The sequence below is a fragment of the Amblyomma mixtum genome, chromosome 6 (genome assembly GCF_055824585.1).
Source record: "Amblyomma mixtum isolate Tamu chromosome 6, ASM5582458v1, whole genome shotgun sequence".
Classification (NCBI taxonomy): Eukaryota; Metazoa; Arthropoda; class Arachnida; order Ixodida; family Ixodidae; genus Amblyomma; species Amblyomma mixtum.
The window spans coordinates 140,829,851-140,852,800 of record NC_143017.1 but is presented as its reverse complement, the minus strand read 5'-3'; the positions used below and the strand labels follow the sequence as shown (position 1 = coordinate 140,852,800).

The following is a 22,950-nucleotide window of genomic DNA, read 5'->3' as shown; positions in this document are numbered from 1 at the left end:
TGCGATATGTGGGCTGACAAATGGTACAGAAACTACGAACTAATAATATTTCGATATCCGTGTATACAGCCCCTTAGTAACAGAGCTCACACAAAATGCTAATAAGTAGCACGCCAAGGAGCTGAACCAGGATTAGGCAGATGATCTCTCTTATGCCATACGACTCGCAACGTAAGGTAATGAATATGCACTAAGGCGCCTAAGATACTAATAATCCCGCGTTTGGAAGCGGCTGTATTTCACACGATACATGTTAGCTACGTGGCAACCAAACTAAAAGCTGCGAATATAACTGAAATACGTTTAATCTCTTCGGACAAACGCGCGGACACAATCTTTCACGCACGCTTTACTGCTTCGAACAAAAAAAAAAAAAAAACTTCGACGTGCCCGAACACAATATTGTGCGTCACCAAGTCGAGAACATTTGTCTTGACCCCCTAACTAATAAGGAGACGAGTGAAAGAAAGGAACCGGCTTGGCTCAAGAAATGATCGTTACGCAAAAAAAAAAAAACGAAACAAAAGGCGGAGTGGGCCAAAATCGTCCCTCGCGACAGCTGCCACCGAGCGCTCCTCTTCTTACGATTTGATTAAACGCCATACCTTAAACTCGGTGGCACCTTAATTACTCACTGCCCCCTTTTCCCTTTATTCCTCCTCTCTCATATTCTCTTCTCACTTCAACAATTCGACCCTGGGCTCAGGGCAGGAAGTAAGGCGGAAAAAAAAAATATTCGTCTTCCTTTGTTCAACTGGAAAACAAAAGCGTCAGTACGATAGTTAACCCTCGTAGTTTCGTGCGCGAGAAAAATCCGCGAACAAGTGAAATAAGAATCATGCCATCCACCCCTGCTCCTTTCTTTCTTTCTTTTTTTTACAGCGAGCAGCATCCCCCATAGACGACAGTAAGAACAAAACACTGAGGTGGGCGTGCCATATTAGCAGCTGGCGCCCCACTCTGCTGCTGTTGCGGGCACGGTAACGCGCTGCCGGTATTGTCTCTTATTCGGAGGCGTCCAGATAAGGCCCAAGTCTCACGCAAAATCAAACAATAGCGAAAGCATTAATCACGTCACTCTTTCTGTTTTCCGATATTTCTAAACACTCTACAAGTTTTTTTTCTCTCTCTCTCTCTTTTCAGCACGCTTTCACCCGGCGAACGGTATCGACGGCTCTCTTCATCATTTACGGGGTTTCCGTTCTGTGTAAGCACTCTGCGTGCTCTTGCATGTCTCAGTTATAATATGCAGGCGTGATTTATAAGCGCTAATGCGCTCGTTATCAAACCATTGTGTTGCTGTTTTTTTTTCTGACGATGGCGACATGCGAAAGCAGGAGAACTGAGAGAATCTAAAGAACAAAGAACGTGCCCTTTCCTCCACTGTCTTTATTTTTTCCAAAGCTCCAGAGCATAGAAAGAAAAAAAAGATGGGTGAAGGAGGAAAGGGGCGGGGGGGAGGGGGGGGGTCATTAGACGTGCTAACGAATGAATGCCTTCCTAAATGAGATCGGGTGTTTCATTGGTTCTTGATCGTGTAACGGTTGCACTAAAATGCACGTGGTTCTGCATAATGATGGAAGAAAAAAAGACGAAGAACGGGTTCGTTTACAAGAGGGGACTATGCGATGAGATCGTATTTCGACGCACACCTTTGACGTTCAGTAAAACGGCGAATCGGTACATACTTGAAGAAAACAGTGCAGCAACAGGTACAAGAGAGAAGACGGAGCAGGCGCTGACTAGCAACTGAAGCCTTGCACCTAGCCTTGCACAACAAAGAATGTCGTCATAACACCTTCGTGCCTGCTGCCGAACCATGCATTCCAATTTTTAACGACACAAAGGACTTGTACAATCACAAAGATAGATTAACTAGGGAAATCAGCGAAGCATTTCATATTCACAAAAACCGCGACACATGCGCAAGCACCCCATCATGAATGATTTTGACATCTAAACAGTGTTGTTGGGGTAGATTATGCGTGCTCCTGGTTGTTAGGAGAGTATATTTTTTGTGTTCCTTGCAATAAACCTTCAATGGCTAGTCAGCACCTGTACCGTCTTCTCTTTTGTCCCTGTTGTTGCGCTGTTTTCTTCAACCATTTACGTTTGCGTGTTAGGGCATGTGCGTCTGTGGTGTGAAGGTTGTTTCTCTGTCAAGCTGGCAAAATAAGTCAGGAATTGTGTCATGCGCTAAAAGTGCATTCTAGCACAGCTATACGGGGTAACCTAAGTGCACTCCCCGAAGTGTGCGCTCAGGTGGGAGTGTGTTCACAGAACACAATTTGAGGGTCGAGTACGTAGCCTCGACGGCAGGAATTTTTGGGGCATAAAATGTGATTTGTAACGAAATGCGCATACACGTTGACCTTACCTGTGACATATATTTTTTATTTGCGCAGTGGTTTTATAATAGCGACCAGCAAAATAACGCATCACAAAAACGCGCTGTAGTACGTTATGTTGTTTGTAGTCCCGATTCTGGATGTGCTGAGAACTTGTATTGACTTGCTGCACAAATTATCACAAAACAAATGTAATGCTGTCGTGGCCAAAAATTTTAACATGTGTTCATTTTTATGTGGTACACTGCTCTAAGCGAGCATAATTATGAAGGTTACAAATACGGATCACCATTTCAAACAATTCTGTTTTCAGCCAGCCGCCATTTTCGCATCTACGAGCGTACTCTGCTCACCCGTTTAGCATCGCGGAGCGTAAAGTGAACTCTAGGAGCTGCAGCGCATTCACCGTTAACTAGATTTATTTTTCAAGTATGACAGGGGTATGAGCTTGAAGCGACGGAAAGTGCTTTTAGTTAAGCGTTTTGAGGCTTTACTGCACCGTGCTACATGTTGCAGCTACACACACAGTTATGATACGCCCAGAAACATACGAGCGATTTTCACAGTTATGGAAAGAGTGTTGTATATTACCACGCATGCGGAATTCGGCTGGGTGGGCTTCTTGATTAAAAGAGAAGGCTGGGTACGAAACAAAAATAAACACACAAATATACATGTAGCTGGTACGCGGGAGCGTCGAGCGCGTGCTAAGGACCGGTGCTTTTTATGGCCTAACATTTAAGAACACTATGCATCAACAACCACGCATAAGTAACGTAGTAATAAGGGAGTAATTACTCACTGGCGTCCACAGAAGCGCAGCCATACGGCTACAAAGGAAAGCCATACAGCTTTCTCAGAAACTTCGCAGTGAAAGAAAAATTCGTCCTGGTGCGGGGTTCGAACCCAGACCACTGCTACACCGGAGCAGTCGCTCTACCAACTGAGCTAACCGGGACATTTTTTTTTCTTTATTGCATGGAAGAACTTCCGTAAAAAAGGGGAAAACTCAATGAAACTGGTTCGCGTCTCAAATTACCGGGCTGCTTAATACGACCCCGCCATAGCCCTAACTCAACACTGCATCCCCATCAAAACATCAAAATTGAGGGAGGCACACACATGCATCTAGGCATGGCAGCCAGCTTGGAGGTTCTTCGCGTGCAGCATATGCACTCCTCACCAAAGCACACTTTTCACGAAACACAGATTTGGACGATCTTGGTGGCTCGGCATGTCTGTCCATCATACGGGTTTTCCAAAGACTGAATAGTCCCATCAACGCAGACAGATCATAAGGCACAACACAGTTTTTGCCAACAGGCAGAAATCTAATAGTGTATGGTGTAATTTCAATGTCTTTCTTAAGAGTTCGTTGTAGTATGTCCCAAAAGAACATGGCATCACGGCACAGGATGAAGCAATGATCAATTGTCTCAGGCACGTTACACAGACGGCAATTCCCATTCCAGGGTACAAACATCTCCTTGTCATTAAGAAATGTCTTGACAGGCAGCGTCGCTGTGTGTAGTTTGAAAAAGAACGTTTCAGCGGCTGCCTGAATGCACATCCGCCGAACACGCTTTAGAACACTGATGTCCAAAACCCCAGATAAGGCTGCCGATACAATGGTGTAGGGAACAAAGACTCAGTGAGAGCCTGGGTCATCTGCTTTCTCGAGGGGCTATAGAGGTAATCTGAAGAGAAGCGCACAGTGAGGAAATTGAAAGTGTCAGCAGCCTCCTTAAGGAATCCCCATAAAGTCCCCTCACGAGCCTGCACAGTCGGTGCGAATAAGTAAGGCAAATGAAAACTAAGCCGCCTAATGAGCACAGCTACCAGAAACGGGTGGTTTGCCGGAACAGCAAGCTTATGGTCGGGGGAGAGCAAATTGATCAATAACTCGAAGTTTGAAGAGTGTTGGTCAAATGTTTTAGGAGAAGCCTCCAAGGTGGAGTAGATTTGTAACAAGGGAGTAATTATTCACTGGCATCCACCCAAGCGCAGCCTGCTTAGAGTTATTGATCAATCCGCTCTCGCCCTACCATAAGCTCAGATGAAAGAGAAAAAGAGACCCGGTTAGCTCAGTCGGTAGAGTGAATGCTCCGGTGAGGCGGTGGTGTGGGGTTCGAACCCCAGTCCAGGACAAATTTTTCCGCAACTGCAAAGTTTCTGAAAAAGCTGTATAGCTTTCCTTCGTAGCCGTATGGCCGCGCTTGGGTGGACACCAATAATTACTCCCTTATTACAAATCTACTCCACCTTGGCGGATTTGTCTAAACATTTCACCAAGTAACGGAGTAGTATGGTATTAGTGGGTCTGTACTTGTGAACGCGCTTTTGCATCTTCTCGCACCTTGCCACTTTTAAAAATTCAGAAACAATCATTTGTAAACGAGTCTATAGCGTGCCTATTCAGGCAGTGCAATGTTCTTGCTGGCTAGTTCTTACGGGCTACTTGGTTCATTTCCAAGAAAAGGTAGGACTGGGAGAATAACACAGAGCACGAGCCATGTAAACGTCAACTACAACGACATGTCCGCGTTTGATCAGTGCGTCAAACAGAGATGTCCGGCCAAGACATTTTACGTGTTTTCCGATACGTACAAGATTAACTAGTTGTACTTAAAATGTTCACAGAAGACGACCTTGACGAAGTCGTCATTAACGTTCTAGAATTATTCACATTCGCCTCCAGGGGCTTAACTTTCAGCTACGAGTTAGCAGCTGACTGCAATACCTCGAACGAAAACCTGAATTTGTGACTGAGCATATTTGCCGGCCATACAACCAAAGAACAAAAAGAACCCACTGCCATTTGGAAGGACCCAATCCATTCTTATAAAATGCCCTAATCTTGGCCTGCAAGTCTTTCCTAGAAAAATCATGCAACCATACAATATAGGAAAGGAAAACATCAATAAGGCCAGCGCTTTCGTCCCGTTGGTTACCCTCCCCATCTGATCAACGCTGCGTGAATGCAAGTGAATGAAATAAGTATGAATGTGCTAACAAAAATCCGCTACACGTGATGCTGTGCATATAACCTGTATCACACATCAAGCACATGACAAACCGATATTGTGTCAGGGTAGTTTTCTCGGCAGCATGTAAACTGAGCAGTATATTCCCTTTGGCTTCTACAGAAAAGAAAAGCAGGTCGGAGTGTACCTCGATCCAAGAGAAAACGCTCACGGCGTGCGATTTAGGTCACTCTATAAAACTGGCAGATGTTTTAATCAACAGGCATGTGAGCATACCTCGGTAATAAAGAACAACTTTCGCAATAAAAAACGCTATTGTAAGAATTCTGAAGACAAGGTAACAAGAAGAATGCGCCTTGCACTCCGATCTTTTGTAACAGCACTTTTCTGTTCGCAACACCGAAAGGAAGGTTGTCGATGTGCCAGCGCTTCATCTATTGCGCTTTGACTCCATGAAGTCACTTTTTTAGAAGGCCACTATGATTTTGTGACGTACCTTTGTCATGTCCGATGCTTGGCTGTAAACTGTTTTTCATGCCCGGAAACGTATTTTCTTTATCTAGCATTGATGTCCACCCTTACACTAGTTCCTTGTGTTTACCAGCCTACCATGCTTGTTTTTACACACCTCACACCTTCTTTTTATTCTATCACCATCGACTAGATTTTGTTCATTGCCACTCCAAGCCGCTCATTGTAGCTTCATGTCACTCCAACACTCTCACTCCAGGCTTCACTGTTCTCTTTTAACCAGGTTGATTATTAGTTTCGATTGTTGTGTTCTTTTTATTTTTTTTCTGGGGTGTCTGATTGCCAAGTTGTTTAAACTGGCCTCCCGCAATCATACAATTTTATTTTTGTTTGCGAAATAAAATAAAAATACGATCACTGTGTGCTACCTTTGATCACTTTCTGAGCGATAACTAAGGCGGTAGCGCGCTTGGGTTCCTCGTTTGCATGGCATATGCTTTCACTCGTGAACAGAGTTGCAAGTGCGCGCCCTTGGTGTCGTTTTCATTTGTATATCTAATGTCCAGTCTTATTCTCACACTCCTACATTGTATTTATTTTTTAAGGGATGCAGACTATGAAGAGCACAATATCCTTTCAACGGGCAGACTTCTGCGACCGACATTTGTCTAAAATACCTCATGATGTTTGATTGCTAGCCAGCCCAAAAGAAACGTCACTCGCAAACAATGTAATTTCACAAATACAAGTTGGTCAAAGCTGATACAGTCTTGCGTTTCATTGCCTCTGCCTTCTTAAATAGATGTGCATAAGGATAGAGGCGACACATCGCTGGAAGTGCGCCCACAGGTTGTTGCGGGATTCGCGAATAGGGAACGCGCAACAGGAACAAAGATAATTACCTAAACTAGGCTGCGGCTTTGTTGAAACAATCGGCGACAGCCGTCCTGTTCTAATTGAGCCGTAGTCTTGTTTAGGTGGTAAAACTTTCTCTTTCCATTTCTCTTTTCGCAGTTTCTTCATTTTCTCCCGTTTTTATCTCCTTTCTCTCTTCTTCTTCTCCACATGAAGAAGAAGAAGGGGCCCTCCTCCTCGTTCTTCCCTTCCCTCCCATCCCTTCTTCCTCTCCTCATCTTCTTTCTTCTTCTCCTTCACTCTTTCTTTTTTGGCTTGCATTGATTTGGCGCCTTAGATTGAAAAATGCAGTCAAGGGTAAAATCAACGTCCGCGTAAGGAAGGCATATAAGAGAGCCCTCGGCATTCCAGTCAGCGCGTCCACAGAAAGGTTACTGAAACTGGGAATCCGCAACACGCAGGTTGTAACCTAACATTGCAGAAATTCCGCCTGACCAACAATAGCGCAGGCAGAGCAGTGTTAGACAGACTCAAACTGCCATGCATAAACACAGTGCAAGACCGACAAGAAGTCCCCGAAGAGCTGAACAACATATTGCAAGTAAAGCTCGTACAAAGGAGCATGCACCCAGTGCATCCCGCAGAAAGAAGAGAGCCCAGAGCTCAAGCCATAAATAAACAATGGAAGAACAACAGAAACACATCATACCCAGATGCGGCAGATCCAATTGGAGGCATCATGACGATACCAGTCGCAGACTTGAACGGACAGTTCTGAAACAGTGCATGATAGGCAGGTGCAGAGGCCCAACCCAAGCGGAGGAGGCCCAACCCATTGCCCTCGCAGTGACCACACAGAAAAAACAACAATGTACAGCATTCCTGGGCGAAAATTCTGGCTACTAATATATTGTAAGGTACTGTTACGGAAATATTGAAGCTAATCGGATGCGTCGCAAAATCTTTCAATTTTTTTTAATCGCTGGCATCGAGCAGTTAGGCCGCCATAGAAAATCGATTAGGAACGTTTTTGGACGACAGCAAAAACGTCAGCAGCAAAAAAATGCAAGCCTGCTCAAAGGAGACCAGCAGATATATTGATTGTTATAGTGAATATATACAATATATGAAAAAAAGTTCAACATTTTTGGACAAAAATTATGAATATTAAAAAAATTGCACGTTGCTGTTATGAAAACATTGAAGGTAATGGTTCATCCTTCCTATGTGTAGCAAAACCTTTCTTTTAAAGTTTTTCCATCACTCGCATCGAGCATTTAAGACTGCCATTAAAAACCAATGGAGAGCGCTTTTGGCGATAGCAGGACGTTAGCAGCAATAAAATATACGCCTGACGGGAGATCTGTGGATATATTGATTGTCATAGTGAAATCTTATTATGTGTGAAGAAATTGCGTTCATACAATCCTTCTCGTTCAAAATGATTTTGTCCAAAATCGTTGGCTATGGAGTATAATCACTAATTCGCAAGGAACGTGCACGAACTATATCAGGCGCATAATATGCAAGCCACCCGTTAGGATCCTAAAAGACATACAGATATTAGCTTGGGCGTAAAAAAAAAAGAGAAATAAGAAAAAAGTGCCCTGCCCGCACTAAAAGACATACAGTAAGCCGAAAAGCAAGCAAAGCTCAGATGGACACCAGCGCATCAGTCCGCAGAGGGGAGCGAAGGCGTACACACCACAGCCTTAGCACCCCTACCCCGGGCATCCCAGAACACGGACGAGCACAACTACTCAAACCTGCTGACCACACACACAGAAATCCTGCAGCATTATAAGCTAAGCATAAGCGGATAAGGTGGTGGAGGTGTAAAACATTTATTTGTACTATTTACAAGAGAGGTATTGCTTGGACTGGGCCTGAAGGGCCCGGCCCTCGCAATCACTAGGAGGGACCCCTAGTCCGGGACCCCTGTGGCATCCGCGGCGGCCTGGGCTCTTGTCACCAGGGCTCGTTGGTCCTGGAGAGTTGAGCAGCCGAGCGGTGCAGCCTCCCAGGCCTCTCGGGTGGGGTGGGGGTGGGGTGGGAAAGCAGGATTGGCAGGGTACGCGCTGCCAGATGAAGAACTAGGCAAGGAACAGGAAATAACACCGAGAGGAACACAAACGAACGCTTCGGTATGGGCTCGCCAGAACAACGCGAAAGAAGAAAGATAAAGGGTAAAAACCGACGATGGAGCGATGTGAAAAGTTCACCAGGAGCTGAGCGAAAGGGCTGGAGCGGCTACAAGATCCAATGGGCTCCCGGACTAAGGAGACCACCCGCCAATTTCAGTTACAATTAAAATGTTTTCATCATCATCATGGCTTAGCACCCAAGCGGATCGGCGCTAAGACAACGCACGCCAAGCCATGCCAAGGATACAACCACAATGTGCTTCAGTTCCACAACGACTCACTGAGGGTTCTCATAAACGGCTCTCGCTGTGATATCATAGCCTTCAGGGGTGTAAATTTTGTGCTTTCTGAGCATGTTTCTCAGTGTTGGCACTGCCAACGAACGCGCCGCAGCAACCTTACTCTTAATGATCGGCAGCTGATTGCCAGAGTTTTGGGTCACGAAACACTACCTCGCGACACCATGTAAACCAGTAAATGTCTCACAAGGCTATCTCCGCGAAAGGAGGTGTTCCATCCAAAACAAATGAAGAAAGAAATACTGGACGAAGAAAATGAACCTAAACAGAAACGCGAGACAACGTTACCAATTTTTTTCCAAGTTGCGCATTTCATATTCACGAAGGCAGATTTCATTCCCCAAAACGGTTATATTTTTCGCAAGAAAGCAACACCGAGAAGAGGGGTGGGGGTAAGGGTGGTGTAGAAGAAGGGTAAAGGGCGGGGGGGGGGGGGGGGGGGGAGTTGAGAATAAAATAAAAATTCCGGATTCAATTCCACGCGAACAGTGTCGGTAGACGCGCGTGCTTTCCAAAAGTGTTGCCAGACGCAGGGTGCCGGCTTCCACCGCCTCCGTCCCACCCGTCTGCTTCGCGCTGCTGCGCATGAATGTCCCGGCGCGAGAAATCGCATAAAAGTGATTTACTGGCTTATAACGGCTCGCAGGCAGCGCACAGACCGGTCCGCGGTGCGCGTTATGGGCACGTACTCCAGTGCTGGAATTTTATGGACCCGCTGGGAGAAAGTGCTCCCGCGAGAAGGCAATAAAGGCCTAGCGGAGACACGGGACACGTGCGGCCCGCCAAGCAGCAAAGTGCTCCCTCCCTCCCTTTCTTCCCCCTCCCTAAACCGCCTTCACGCAGAGGCGACAGCGCCAATGCCGCGAGAAGCAATACGGGCGACGCGTGCTCCGACAGCTCTGTAGCTTGCTCCTCACTTCGCGGGCGTCGCGCCCCTTTCCATGGGGATGCTTTTTCTTTCCCTCGCCACGTCGCTTGTTGCATTGCGAGCATTTCGCACTGAGCGCGCCGCATCAGTCGGGAGCCGTCACAGTTGCACAGCGGCTTGTTCGCAAAGCGCATTCTAGGTACACGACTTCGCAGCTTTCGCCACCCACGCGTAGTACAGGGTGGTTTCGGGATGCATCCGTAATGATGAAGCCTTTATGCAACCTGACATATAACGCAAGTAACACATAGAGCAGAAGTTTCGAGCCATGTTTGCTCATTTTTCGCTCTAGCTTGGTCTAAGCAGATTAGAGCAACTGAAAAAAAAAAAAAAGATCCCTGGGGGGCTGCCTTAACCACATTTTAGGTTGCCTGCTATGGTTGTCTACAATGAGTATCTAATGTTCTTCTTGCGATTTTTCTGCAGAAACTCTGGTTGGAACCGGTTCTATTGCCCTTATATGGTATGCATGAGTCATCACCTTCTAGAATGTTCGAGCACTTTCCATTGGATTGTCACAGGATTGTACTAATCCGATGACTAATTCATTGCAATCCATCTACTAATCCACCTTAATTCATTTTCTGCTGTGGGCCTACTTGAAAATTTTGGGGGTCCTAGGTAATTTTCGGGGGGGCGGGGGGGGGCAAGGTCTAAAATTCGGGGGTCCTCCGATTTTCATATTTGGAGGTATTGATGACGGCACGGCCCTCTCGACCAATCAGAGAATTTCGCGACAGAAAAGCCCGAAATTTTTCATGAGCCGTCAACCTAGATCCTATCGCGTAAAAAAATAAAGAAAAATATGTATAGTCACCACAGAAGTAACTCACATTAAGGGTGGAAGCGATGGACGTGGCTTCCTGCGATGGCTGTCGTTGCCTTGGGTCACTGCCCCGCTCCTGCTACTGATGGAAACAACAGGTAAAAGCTTTAGCGGGCGAAACGCACTTGTGCGCGTCGCATCTTCGGTCACCGATCCGCGTGTATTCCGCCATTGTGATGGGGTGAGTGCGGGGAAATGTTCCAGTGTTGCTAAGCGTCATTCGCCTGACAGCTTCAATACAAGGAGAGGGCTGAGTCGGGCTGGTTAGTTCATGTTGAATGGTAGGCAAAAGCGCTGACGGACGGGACGGAAGAAGGCGATCGAGACAGACACATGCGCTGAACTAACAACCAAATAATTTATTGCGAAAGAGGGGGTAATATAAAGCATAGAAAGGATAAGAAATGCGGTGCAAACATGACATGGCATACATTCGGGATATCATCACTGATTAAGAAAAGCGATCTCCTGTGGGAATAGAGCCACCGATGGTTGGCATACACATGAGTTGCCTAATGCGTGAATGTGAAAGGCCTCCGATATCAGGCGCGAGGTATGATCTCTATATTTGGCGATGATAGTGGTTTGGTTCAAAAACGCCTCACGTTCTTCGCAATCTGCGAAATGAATGACCATATTATTTCGGCGTGACTTGTTTTTAATGTATTTCGCGTGTTCGCGTAGCCGATCGTTGACGCACCGTCCGGTCTCTCCGATGTAAAATCGGCCGCATGACAGTGGGACCTTGTAAACTACACCACAGCAACAGTTGACAAATTTGTTTCTGTGTTTCTTCTGACAAGCCTTCTTTCCACTTTCCTCATTCACTCTCTTGCACAGGCCTCCCAACTTGTTCCTGGCAGAGACAAGGAGCTTCACGCCGGCTTTGTTCACAATCTTTTTCAGGTTATGCGAAACTTGGTAACCATACGGAATACATGTTAGGTGCTTATTGTCCAGTTTGCGCGTCTCCTTCTGAATTGTGCATTCTTTTAATATCGACTCTGCTATGCTAGATAAGATCTTCGTCGGGTATCCTGCAGCGGTAAGCCTAGTAACCTGCGCGTCAAAGCTGGCCTGGGTTTTATGTGCACATGATCGAAACAGAGCGGCTTTCATGCATGTTTTCGCTATCCCGCGCTTAACTATCTTAGAGTAGGCCGACCGGAAGGGGAGCAGGCTTTTCTGGGAGCGCGGGAAGTACATCCAACAAACATGGTCACACGATAGCACAAGTTCCAGATCTAAAAACCTTAGTTTGTTGTTAGTAGGTAGCTCTGTGGTCAATTGTAGGTTGTTAAGTTCAGTACTGAACACGTCAAAAATCTGAGCAACAGTTTGTTGGGCGTCACTTTTGCAATAAAATAAACTTTTGCAATAAAGGTGCATCGACCGTCACGGAGTTACAAAGTTCCAGAACTCTAGTGGTATGAACGTTAGCATGTTTCTAGAAATGCTCCGCTTTTATTTACAGTCCACGTTTGCTAGAGTTGACGATAGTTTTTTTCATCCAAAAACAAGGTGTTTGTGTTGGATCCAGCCTCGCTCCCGTTCTCAGCGATCTGTTCTTAGCTTCGTGCGATAGACAACTTCAAGGCAAGCTTGACGGCACCTGTGTTAAGGTTATGCGTTATGTAGATGACTTTTTAGTATTTTATCGCAAAAGTGACGCCCAACAAACTGTTGCTCAGATTTTTGACGTGTTCAGTACTGAACTTAACAACCTACAATTGACCACAGAGCTACCTACTAACAACAAACTAAGGTTTTTAGATCTGGAACTATCGTATGACCATGTTTGTTGGATGTACTCCCCGCGCTCCCAGAAGAGCCTGCTCCCCTTCCGGTCGGCCCACTCTAAGATAGTTAAGCGCGGGATAGCGAAAACGTGCATGAAAGCCGCTCTGTTTCGATCATGTGCACATAAAACCCAGGCCAGCTTTGACGCGCAGGTTACTAGGCTTACCGCTGCAGGATACCCGACGAAGATCTTATCTAGCATAGCAGAGTCGATATTAAAAGAATGCACAATTCAGAAGGAGACGCGCAAACTGCACAATAAGCACCTAACATGTATTCCGTATGTTCACCAAGTTTCGCATAACCTGGAAAAGATTGTGAACAAAGCCGGCGTGAAGCTCCTTTTCTCTGCCGGGAACAAGTTGGGAGGCCTGTGCAAGAGAGTGAATCAGGAAAGTGGAAAGAAGGCTTGTCAGGAGAAACACAGAAACAAATTTGTCAACTGTTGCTGTGGTGTAGTTTGCAAGGTCCCACTGTCATGCGGCCGTTTTTACATCGGAGAGACCGGACGGTGCGTCAACGATCGGCTACGCGAACACGCGAAAGACATTAAAAACAAGTCACGCCGAAATAATATGGTCATTCATTTCGCAGATTGCGAAGAATGTGAGGCGTTTTTGAACCAAACCACTATCATCGCCAAATATAGAGATCATACCTCGCGCCTGATATCGGAGGCCTTTCACATACACGCATTAGGCAACTCATGTGTAAGCCAACCATCGGTGGCTCTATTCCCACCGGAGATCGCTTTTCTTAATGAAATGAAATTTATTTCAGCAGAATCGGGGTACATATACTTGGGGATTTTTGTTTTTATATCTGCTGAGGTTCACGAGGCAAAAGGCGTCCATATGGCGCCTGACGGGGCCTCGTGACCTTCACGCACGCTGTGCGGCGAACAGTGCCAGTATTTGCTGAAGGAGAACTTGTACATTAGAGAAGTCACATGCGCAGTCTTTTTCAATTCAAAACAAAAAGAAATAAACATAAGTAATAAAAGCAAAAACAGAGCATCGACAAGAAAAAGCCAACAAGACAATCAAAACAAAAGAAAGAAATATACATAAGTAATGAAAGCAAGAACAGAGTATCGACAAGAAAAAGCTAACAGCACAAAACAGTTTCACACATTCTTTGGTGACGTCTCGGGTAACATCAGTTTGAAAACGTTATCTGGGTATAACTCGCCAACAACAACGATTGAAGGCCAGTCCTGGTTCTGAGTTAACATTCGATATGCGCCAGTTCATATTGGTTGCCTTTTTTATTTTTTATTTCAGGTTTTTCTTTTGAGGTCACGATAAAATGAAAATATGAAAATATTATCGTGACATTTGATAACAATCTGCAACCTTTAGCAGTAGTGCTTCTTTCACTCGTTTTTTAAAAGAATAGCGTGTTTTAGAATCATTTGCGATGGAATGCAGTTCTGGAAACGTGTTCAGTAATAACGGTAGCTGATAATCTATTGACTCCTCACCGTAGGTTGTTCTAGCGCGTTGTTTCACGTATTTTTCCTCTCTTAACATATGACCACAGTCTGGTCTTCTATATCTCGTAACGAAATTTTGTCCGTGTGATTTTATTTTTAAATACAGGTAGTTTGCCAGACTCTGTTGGAACACATAAGTAATGGGTAATACTTTATATTTTATAAACAAAGGGAATGCATGTTCATATCGCGATTTATTTGCTATATATCTAATACACTTCTTTTGCAGGCCGTACAGTTTTTCTAAGTTACCCTTACCAGTGCTGCCCCAAACTAGTATGCAGTAGTATAGGCGGGAGAAAATCATTGCGTAATAGAGTTTCTGTTTAAACCAAGCTGGCAAAATAAACCTTAACCTGTTGAGGAGGCCAAGCGTTTTTGAAACGTTTATCCGCAGTTTTGATACGTGATGTGTCCAGCTTAGATGTTCATGGAAGTACACGCCTAGGAACTTATGTACATCCACTCTATTAATTTGATGGCCCTGAAATGTTAACTTCATATTATTGTGAATTAACTTATTCCTTGCTCGGAATATTATATAATTGGTTTTTTCTACATTAAGCGCTAGTTTGTTTGAGGATAACCATGTCGACAGAATACAAAGCCACTCATTTGCCGTATCCATTACTTCCACAAGATCGGGACCACTGAAAAATACATTTGTGTCATCTGCGTACAAGATAATGTTAGGTGTCTGCGGTATCATTACAATATCGTTTATATAGAGAAGGAACAGTAATGGTCCTAAAATCGAACCCTGTGGCACACCATATTTTATAACTTGCAAACTTGATTTAACGTTACCAAACCCAACGTACTGGAGTCGATTCTGCAAATAACTCTTGATTAAACGTAGCGAAGTTCCACGAACACCGTATCTTTCCAGTTTATAGAAAAGAATATCATGCTTTATGGAGTCAAAGGCCTTCTTGAAATCTAAGAATATGCCTACTGTGTAAAGTTTATTTTCAATGTTCGAAATGATTTTTTCTTTTATGTTTAACAAAGCAGACTCTACTTATTTACTTTTCTGGAACCCGTACTGCTGCGGTTTGATGACGCCCTTGCTGTGTAAGAAGCTACCCAATTTACTGTTGATTACGTGCTCCGCTATCTTCGAAAACATCGGAAGTACGGAAATAGGACGGTAGTTCCTGAAAACGTTCTTGTCGCCTCCCGTGTATACCGCGCAGACGCGGGCAATTTTCATTTTTTCAGGAAACAAACCATCACGCAAGATACAGTTACAGATGTGTGAAAGAGGTAAGCTCAGCAGGTTAGCCACCGCTTTCACTGGACGAGCTGCTATTTCATCGTACCCGATAGCACAGTTGTCCTTGAGACCTTTCAGCACGGATTCAACTTCGTACGGCGTAGTTGGAGATAAAAATATTGTATCTGCCAACCGATCATCAAAATACAATTCAGAGTGGGCGCTATCGCAATTATGCGTAATTCCCGACGTTAGAAAATGAGTATTGAATTTTTCAGCCAATGTGGAGCCTGAATAAGCAATGCCATCAATTATGAGTTCCTTTGGGGCAGTATGCGCATTTTGCGAAAGAAGGGATTTCATTAGAGGCCAAGCTTTTTCAGGGCAGCCGTAAACCGTCGTAAACTTGTTAACATAATATTCTGTACGGGCTTTCTTCAGGTCAGTATTAAGTTTGTTTCTAATCTTCTTATATTGCAGAAATTTACTTACATCTTTAGTCCTGATAAATTCCTGAAATAACCTGTCTCGATTATTTATTCTTTCCAAAAGTTCCCTTGTAATCCATGGCTTTCTCGCTTTGCGACATTTAACGACTTTCTCAACAGGAAATGCTGCTTCATAGAATTTAATTACTTTGTCAACAAAAGTATTGTACGCATCATTGGCATTCTGAATGCTTAAGACTTCACTCCAATCTGTATTTGATAGCATGCTACCGAAAAGAATCATTCCATTTTCGCTAATGCGTCGTCGATGAAGCAGAGTTCGAGGCGTCTGATTTTCAATAGGGTGGAAACAGAAAAAAGGCATGTGGTCACTAATACCAGTTGCTAGGACACCTGCACAGACATCTTTTAAACAGCTAGTAAAACACAGGTCAATGAGCGTTTCACTTCTGGTGGTCACACGAGTGGGTGCATCAATAACATTTTTCAGTCCAGCTGAATGCGCTGATTCAAGAAGTGCAACTGATGATGAGTCTTTGCATAATACATTAATGTTGAAGTCTCCCACAATAATGACGGGAAGACCTTTCGATGTGAGATATTCCGTGAAATGCTCAAAAAAGTTTAAGAACGCGGGAAGGGATCCGGAAGGCGGGCGGTATAACACTGTTATAATAAAACCTTTGGAATTGATTGTAAGCACTTCGTAGTCAATGGTGACCACAGAGTATTCTTCCAAGACAGTATAACTGAATGTATTACAAATGTATAGTGCTATACCACCACCTCTTTGGCGGTCGCGACAGAGGGCTTCACATCTGTAACCATCAAACTGGACAGCATCATGTTTGTCACTAAACCACGTTTCCGTAAAGCACAAAACGCTAAATTCATGTTTCAGGGATGTTAAATAGCTAATTACTTCTAGTTGTTTATTACGCAAGCTTTGCGTGTTCAGGTGAAAAACTGAAAGGAATCTACGCAGTGGGTGTAGATGGATGAGAGCATCAGCGAATGCCTGTCCGTCATAGTAGCCGTATTGCGGGAAGGCTGTGACATGGGTCAAAGGCATTAACAGGGAATTTGCGTCTTTCAGTTGATCTTGCTGAGATCATCTTCAGTCTTTATCAGAATGGCGAGCTCACCTGCCCTTTTCCTAACATAGATTCTTCCGTTCCTCTGCCAAGAAAATTCATACGACTTCTCGGTCGCCCTTGTTTTGACTAGCCAAAAGAGCTTCTTATTTTGCGGGCTCAAGTTATCGTACAGTCTGATGCCTGGTACTTTTGTCCTCAAGAGTGATCGTTTATCATCCCATTGGTTTTTCAGCGTACGTGAAGAAAACCGCACTAGCACTGGAGGGACTTTGTCAGGTTTGCAAGGGAGTCTGAATTGCCTCTACGTCTCGCGTTGTTACTTCCGGGATTTCCAGTTTCCGTGCGATAGTGTTTAGTTTTGCCAGCAAATTTTCATCTTCTGTATGCTCCATGCCATGAATTTCCAGGTTCTGTCTACGGCTATACTGATCCAGATCGTTTATCTCTCTTTTCAGTTCTTTAATTTCTTGAAGGGATGCATCCGACTCGACTTTGTCTACCCTTTCCCTCAGTTCAGTTATCTCTGTTTGTTGGGCTGTGACGAGCTCTACTACGCTATCATATTTGTCCGATAAGAACTTGACATTCTTTTCAATTGCTTCCACAGTTTCTTTCATGGTCATAAGTTTCTCGATTTTGCTCAGGAGGGGAAGAAGCGCTCCAATTTTCTTGTTCATATTGGCTAGCCTCGCCACAATGTCAACATCATAGTCATGTTTAGCCTTTCCAGTGTTCTGGCTACCTCTTAACTTCGAGGCTTTGCATGTTGGACACAGCCATGACCTTCCTATGTCAGGCTTGGCCTTTACGGCTGCCTCTCCCACTCCTGCGCAACTCCCGGCATGGTATGTGAAAGCACACTCAGAACAGCTTATGGCAGTGGATTCTTTCTCGATGGCTACGTGACATGCCAGACAGATATCAGCAATGTCCTCATCAGACATCACGCCAAGTACACCACTAACAATGGCAACAGCAGCAGCAGCGGCAAAAAAAAAAACTATTGCTTGAATTCTTACGGTAGACAAAAAATACAACTAACCTGTAACAGCAAGACGAGGGATTAAACGGTGGAAGGAACTGCCGCCACTGCTGCGTGCTATGTGGCCGCGCCGGGGGCAGAGCTGTCTTCTTATAGTCTTGTCCGGTGGTGACGTAGCGCTTGCTTCCCTTCTAGCGCAGCTATTTGTCGATGGCCTGCCAGCTGATTATGCGTGCACGTGGTCAGAAGTCTGTAACAATGATGATATCCCGAATTTATGCCATGTCATGTTTGCACCGCATTTCTTATCCCTTCTATGCTTTATATTGTCCCCTCTTTCGCAATAAACCATTTGGTTGTTAGTTCAGCGCATGTGTCTGTCTCGCCTTCTTCCGTCCCGTCCGTCAGCGCTGTTTTGCCTACCATTCAACAGCTACGATAGCTCCTGCAGACTCAGACGACGTGCTGCTGGTGGGCGAAAGCGCTGGGCATAATTATAAGCAAGCGCTCTGATTGTCGCGCTGTCAGTTAGTGTGCCGATCACTCGGCTGAGCTGTCCTTTCCTAACTTCTCTTGGCGATACCGCAAGAATTTCCACACAGTCGTGTGTTGCAATCTCTTTCCTGCAGCTTTTATACTAGTGCGTTGGTCTGACTGCGGTCTTGTTTTTGTTTTTTTTTTCCTTTTGATGCGTACCGGCTGCTAACTTAAGACTTGGTAAAACGCTCCATTGACTGTTCGGAGAGGATAGCTCTTCTCCGGCAGCGTTGTCCAGTGCTCGATTCCCCGCGACTCCCGAATGGTCGGTGTGCAATCTAGCTTTCTCTTATTGCTAGGCTGCATATCACAGAGCTAATTTCCACGTACTAGGCGGTTGGGCTGAAGCTGTATTTCTTTTGTAATGCTGGGATGGCTTCTTTCGAATCCGTTGTATGCTGCCGTGAAAACAAAAGCGATATTTCGATATGGTGTCCAGCATTGATAAAAAATTTTAAAGACACGTGGCTTTTTTTTTTCAGTCATGCAGTGGAGCCGTTAAGGCCACCGTCAGGCTTGAAATATCTGTAAGATGAGCAGAACACTGGTCTTCATATTTCGTGGCGTTTTGGCCTTCAGAGCTACTGCTTAAAGGAAACTATGTGGTCTGAAAGCATTCGATCAAGGCTGTACTTAGCGACGTCGGCTATGCAAGAAGGTTGGTGCCCGTCGCCGTGACGTCGGCTGGGAGTTCATAGGGGTACTGTCCATGTACTCGGAAAATAGTTGGAAGCGAGCTACACCAACCACAACCTTTTTCCGAAGGAGCAGTCCGTTACTCAGTTTAAGTGTATTTCACCACACAGCGAAAGCGTTATATGCCTGCACTCGGCGACAGCTTATCGTGGCAATGAAGACGACGCTACAGGGTGGAGCGTATGTAACTGTGCCATTCCCCTAATAGTACTGCCGCACGGCGGTGGGCCTGGCGCGTTACTCTTTGCGTGATTGCTTGACTCCACACTGGTGTAGGTGGCGCCATCTTTGGAAGCAAGGAAGCGCTGATAAAAGCATTGGAGGCAGTCATAACAAATCAGCAAATTCCGCACAGCTGGAGACAGAGTAAAATGAATTTGATTTATAAAGGGAAAGGAGATAAGATGAACATAAAATCCTTCCGTCCGATTACGATAACATCTGTTATGTACAGGCTGGCAATGCAGGCGGTGAAATTAAAAATGCAGTCATGGGTAGAAGGGAATAGGATACTCGGAGAACTTCAGAATGGGTTCAGAAGGGGTAGGCGGTTAGATGATAGCCTGTTCGTGCTTACCCAATGCATAGAAATAGCTAAGGCGGAAAATAGACCTCTGTTTTTAGCCTTTCTGGACATAAGCGGTGCATACGATAACGTCAACAGGGAACTCCTGTGGAGCATATTGAAAGATTTAGGTATTGGTAATGAGGTAATTGATTTTCTACAGGAAATCTACCGAGATAATGAAGTTGAAATTACATGGGAAGGGAAAAAAAGTACCACAACTGTGGGGGTGCACAAAGGATTAAGGCAAGGTTGTCCTCTGTAACCGCTGCTGTTCATGCTTTACGTGATAAATATGGAAAGAAGGCTAGAAGAAAGTAATCTGGGTTATAATCTGTCGTACAGATTAGGCGGAAATGTAGTTGAGCAGCGACTCCCGGGTTTAATGTATGCGGACGATATTGTACTGTTAGCAGGTAGCCAGGAAGATTTACAAACTTTGGTTAATTGCTGTGGAGACGAAGGAGACGCTCTAGGATTCAGTTTTAGCGCAACTAAATCAGGTGTGATGATTTTTAACGATACAACTGATCAGGTGCTTACAATACAAGGCCACGAAATACCCAAAGTGGCCGAATACAAATACCTCGGGATATGGCTAAACGAAGGACAGATATACACGGAAAAGCATGAACAGGCTCTTAGGGCAAAAGGACGAAGAGACGCCGGGATAATGAAACATAGGGCATTATGGGGGTACAACAAATATGAAGTACTAAGAGGTATTTGGAAAGGAATAATGGTGCCGGGACTTACTTTCGGCAATGCGGTTCTGTGCTTAAGGGCAGAAGCTCAGTCGAGATTAGACGTAAATCAGAGAGCTGTTGGAAGATTAGCACTAGGTGCCCACTGCAAAACCACAAACGAGGCAGTACAAGGGGATATGGGCTGGGCATCGTTCGAAGCACGGGAAGCTAAGAGTAAAATACTATATGAAGAACGCCTGAGGAAATTGGACGATAACAGATGGGCAGCTAAGGTATTTAAATATTTATACAGAAAGAACGTTGACTCACAGTGGCGGAAAAGAACTAGAAAACTAACCAGTAAGTATGCCGGTCATGAGGACGGAGAAAGAAAGAGCATTAAACGACAGGTTAAAAACGCGGAAGTAAAAAATTGGATGAATTCAATGGAAAAGAAACATAGTGTAGAACTATATCCATACTGGAAAAGGCAGATCAGGAAAGAATTTTTCTATGATAACTCAAGAGGCAGTGCCCTACTTTTTGAAGCTAGATCAGGGTGTCTTAGAACGCGCAGCTACAAAAAGAAATTTAACGAAGAAGATGACACATGTGCAGTGTGTGGTAGATCTGTGGAAACAATTGAACACCTCATAATCAAATGTGATGGTATCCATCCGGATGTCGATGCAGGCACAGTCACTCTTTCTGAGGCTCTAGGGTTTAAATACAACAATGGTCATGTAAATAAATCTGCAGTGAAAGTCAGCAAAAAGCGATTGGAGGATTGGTGGCTGAAAAGCAGAGATGTGGCATAAGGACAGAATTGTAGGAAACCGTAGGTAAAGGTGATGGCGAATCTTAATGAGAATTGCCAACACAGTAAAAAAACAATAATAAAGAAAGAAAAGCTGAGCATGGTGGCAATTGCCACCACCCCGTTGACGAAAATTGTTGTCGCGGAGTATAGTGACTGTCTACGCGCACTGGGTTTCGTGTTTGTGGTTCGGGAGTCTGCCCAAGATGCCGTCCTGTCTGGTCGAGTGGGCAGCTGCAAAGTGTCCCCATACACATACATTCTAGGAGCCGCGTTGCCTGCGGAGAACTTCCTCGTAGAGAAAACGTGTAGGTCTACAACATAGTGGAAATGAGGCCGCTTTTTCTTTCAAACATGTTCCTCGCACCTAAACGGAAAATGAAATTCACGAAGACAAAGCAACGGACTAAATTTTAGCAAGATGGTTGTTAAAGAGGCTCAATTACTTCTGTTTATTCATTGCAAATCCATGGGCCGTACGCCAGTAGACCGTATCCTGAAACATAAAACGCCCCTATACTCACCGCATATATGAGCTGGAATTATAGCCTACCTCTTACTTATTTACTAAACTAACTCTTCGAATGAGCTCATACTATTACTCTATAGACTCCAAAATAAGCTCGTACTACAGGGTCTAATTACGTGGGGACATGCCAAGGTTTTTCCTGGAAAAAAATGGGCACGCTTGACCGCTCAAACATTATTGCCTCATCTCCACAACATGCGGAAAACAGATTAAATTCCAACTTTTTTTATTTCCAGGGCCGCCAAGTGAAGATTACACACCCTCAGCTAAGCTGCACAGTTTCCGAAGCCAGCGATATTCGAACTAAGTTCGCAGAGGATCCGAAAAAACGAAAGAAAAACTTCGCTCAGAATGGAGCCCAGCTTTGCGACAGCCTTGAACAGTATAGGCTATGTCAATGCCGAGCAGGCTTCCATGAGTGGAGAACGCCAGACGCGTGCATATAGCGCGCATAAAAGGTTCGCGGAGCGTGTGGTCCCCCGACGGCAAAGCTGGCGGCAGACTTCGTGAGATCAGTAGTCGCCTACAGCCCGACGTAGATTACATGCGCACCGGTACAGCAGCTCGGCTGTCGCAGACACAAAGCAAAGCCTCGCGTTCGCACTCTATACAACAGACTCATGAATGCCAAGCGGCCGCGGTGCTGCTGTCCGCGCTGCAGCTTCGTGGCTCAAAAAAAGCTGACTTTCTGCACGAGAGCGGGCGGCAGGCGTGGGTGTCCCGCTGGCGTGTTTACGCGCCACATCGCGCATTGTCAGCGCGCCTCTCGCTTACAAAGGCGCCCCCTGGCTTATAAGGTCCACAAAAGAAAGCCTGCGAGAACGGCGCGAGCGTGACGCGCGCTGCGTACCGTGAAAGGCTTTGCAGCGGCAACTTTCGCTCAATTTTTGCTCACGGTTTCGTGGTTCAAAGCACTTGGAAACGACAGCTGACGTTTCACTCCTGTACACATACCAATACGAATGCAACCGAGTCTTAGAGGAGTACAGGAAAGCGAAACAGAACGCATGGTTTATATGTGGAATTCGAAAGAAGTGGCATCTTTTCTTGGGCGGCCGCTGCACGAAAGGAAGAGACAGAAAGCTTCACATCCTCTTCCTGCTCAAGAATGAAAGAGGAGACAGTCTGCCTGTAACTGGGGAGCTGTCAGAAATGTCACTCGTTTCTCGAGGATGTTTTCGCGAACAACGCTCCGCAAATATATGCCGAATAGAAAGAATCGGGTT

The 22,950-nt window shown here is 45.1% G+C and overlaps 1 long non-coding RNA gene across 1 annotated transcript in view; it reads right to left on the bottom strand.

Moving 5' to 3' along the window:
• Positions 1 to 22,950, bottom strand: part of LOC149340608 (uncharacterized) — a 95,186-nt gene that overhangs the window by 53,596 nt on the left and 18,640 nt on the right. Inside the window, exons 3-4 of the long non-coding RNA XR_016283637.1 lie at positions 17,955 to 18,144; positions 10,863 to 10,937 (exon numbers count right to left, since the gene is read on the bottom strand). This is a non-coding gene — a long non-coding RNA (uncharacterized LOC149340608). The remainder of the gene's footprint in view (positions 1 to 10,862; positions 10,938 to 17,954; positions 18,145 to 22,950) is intronic.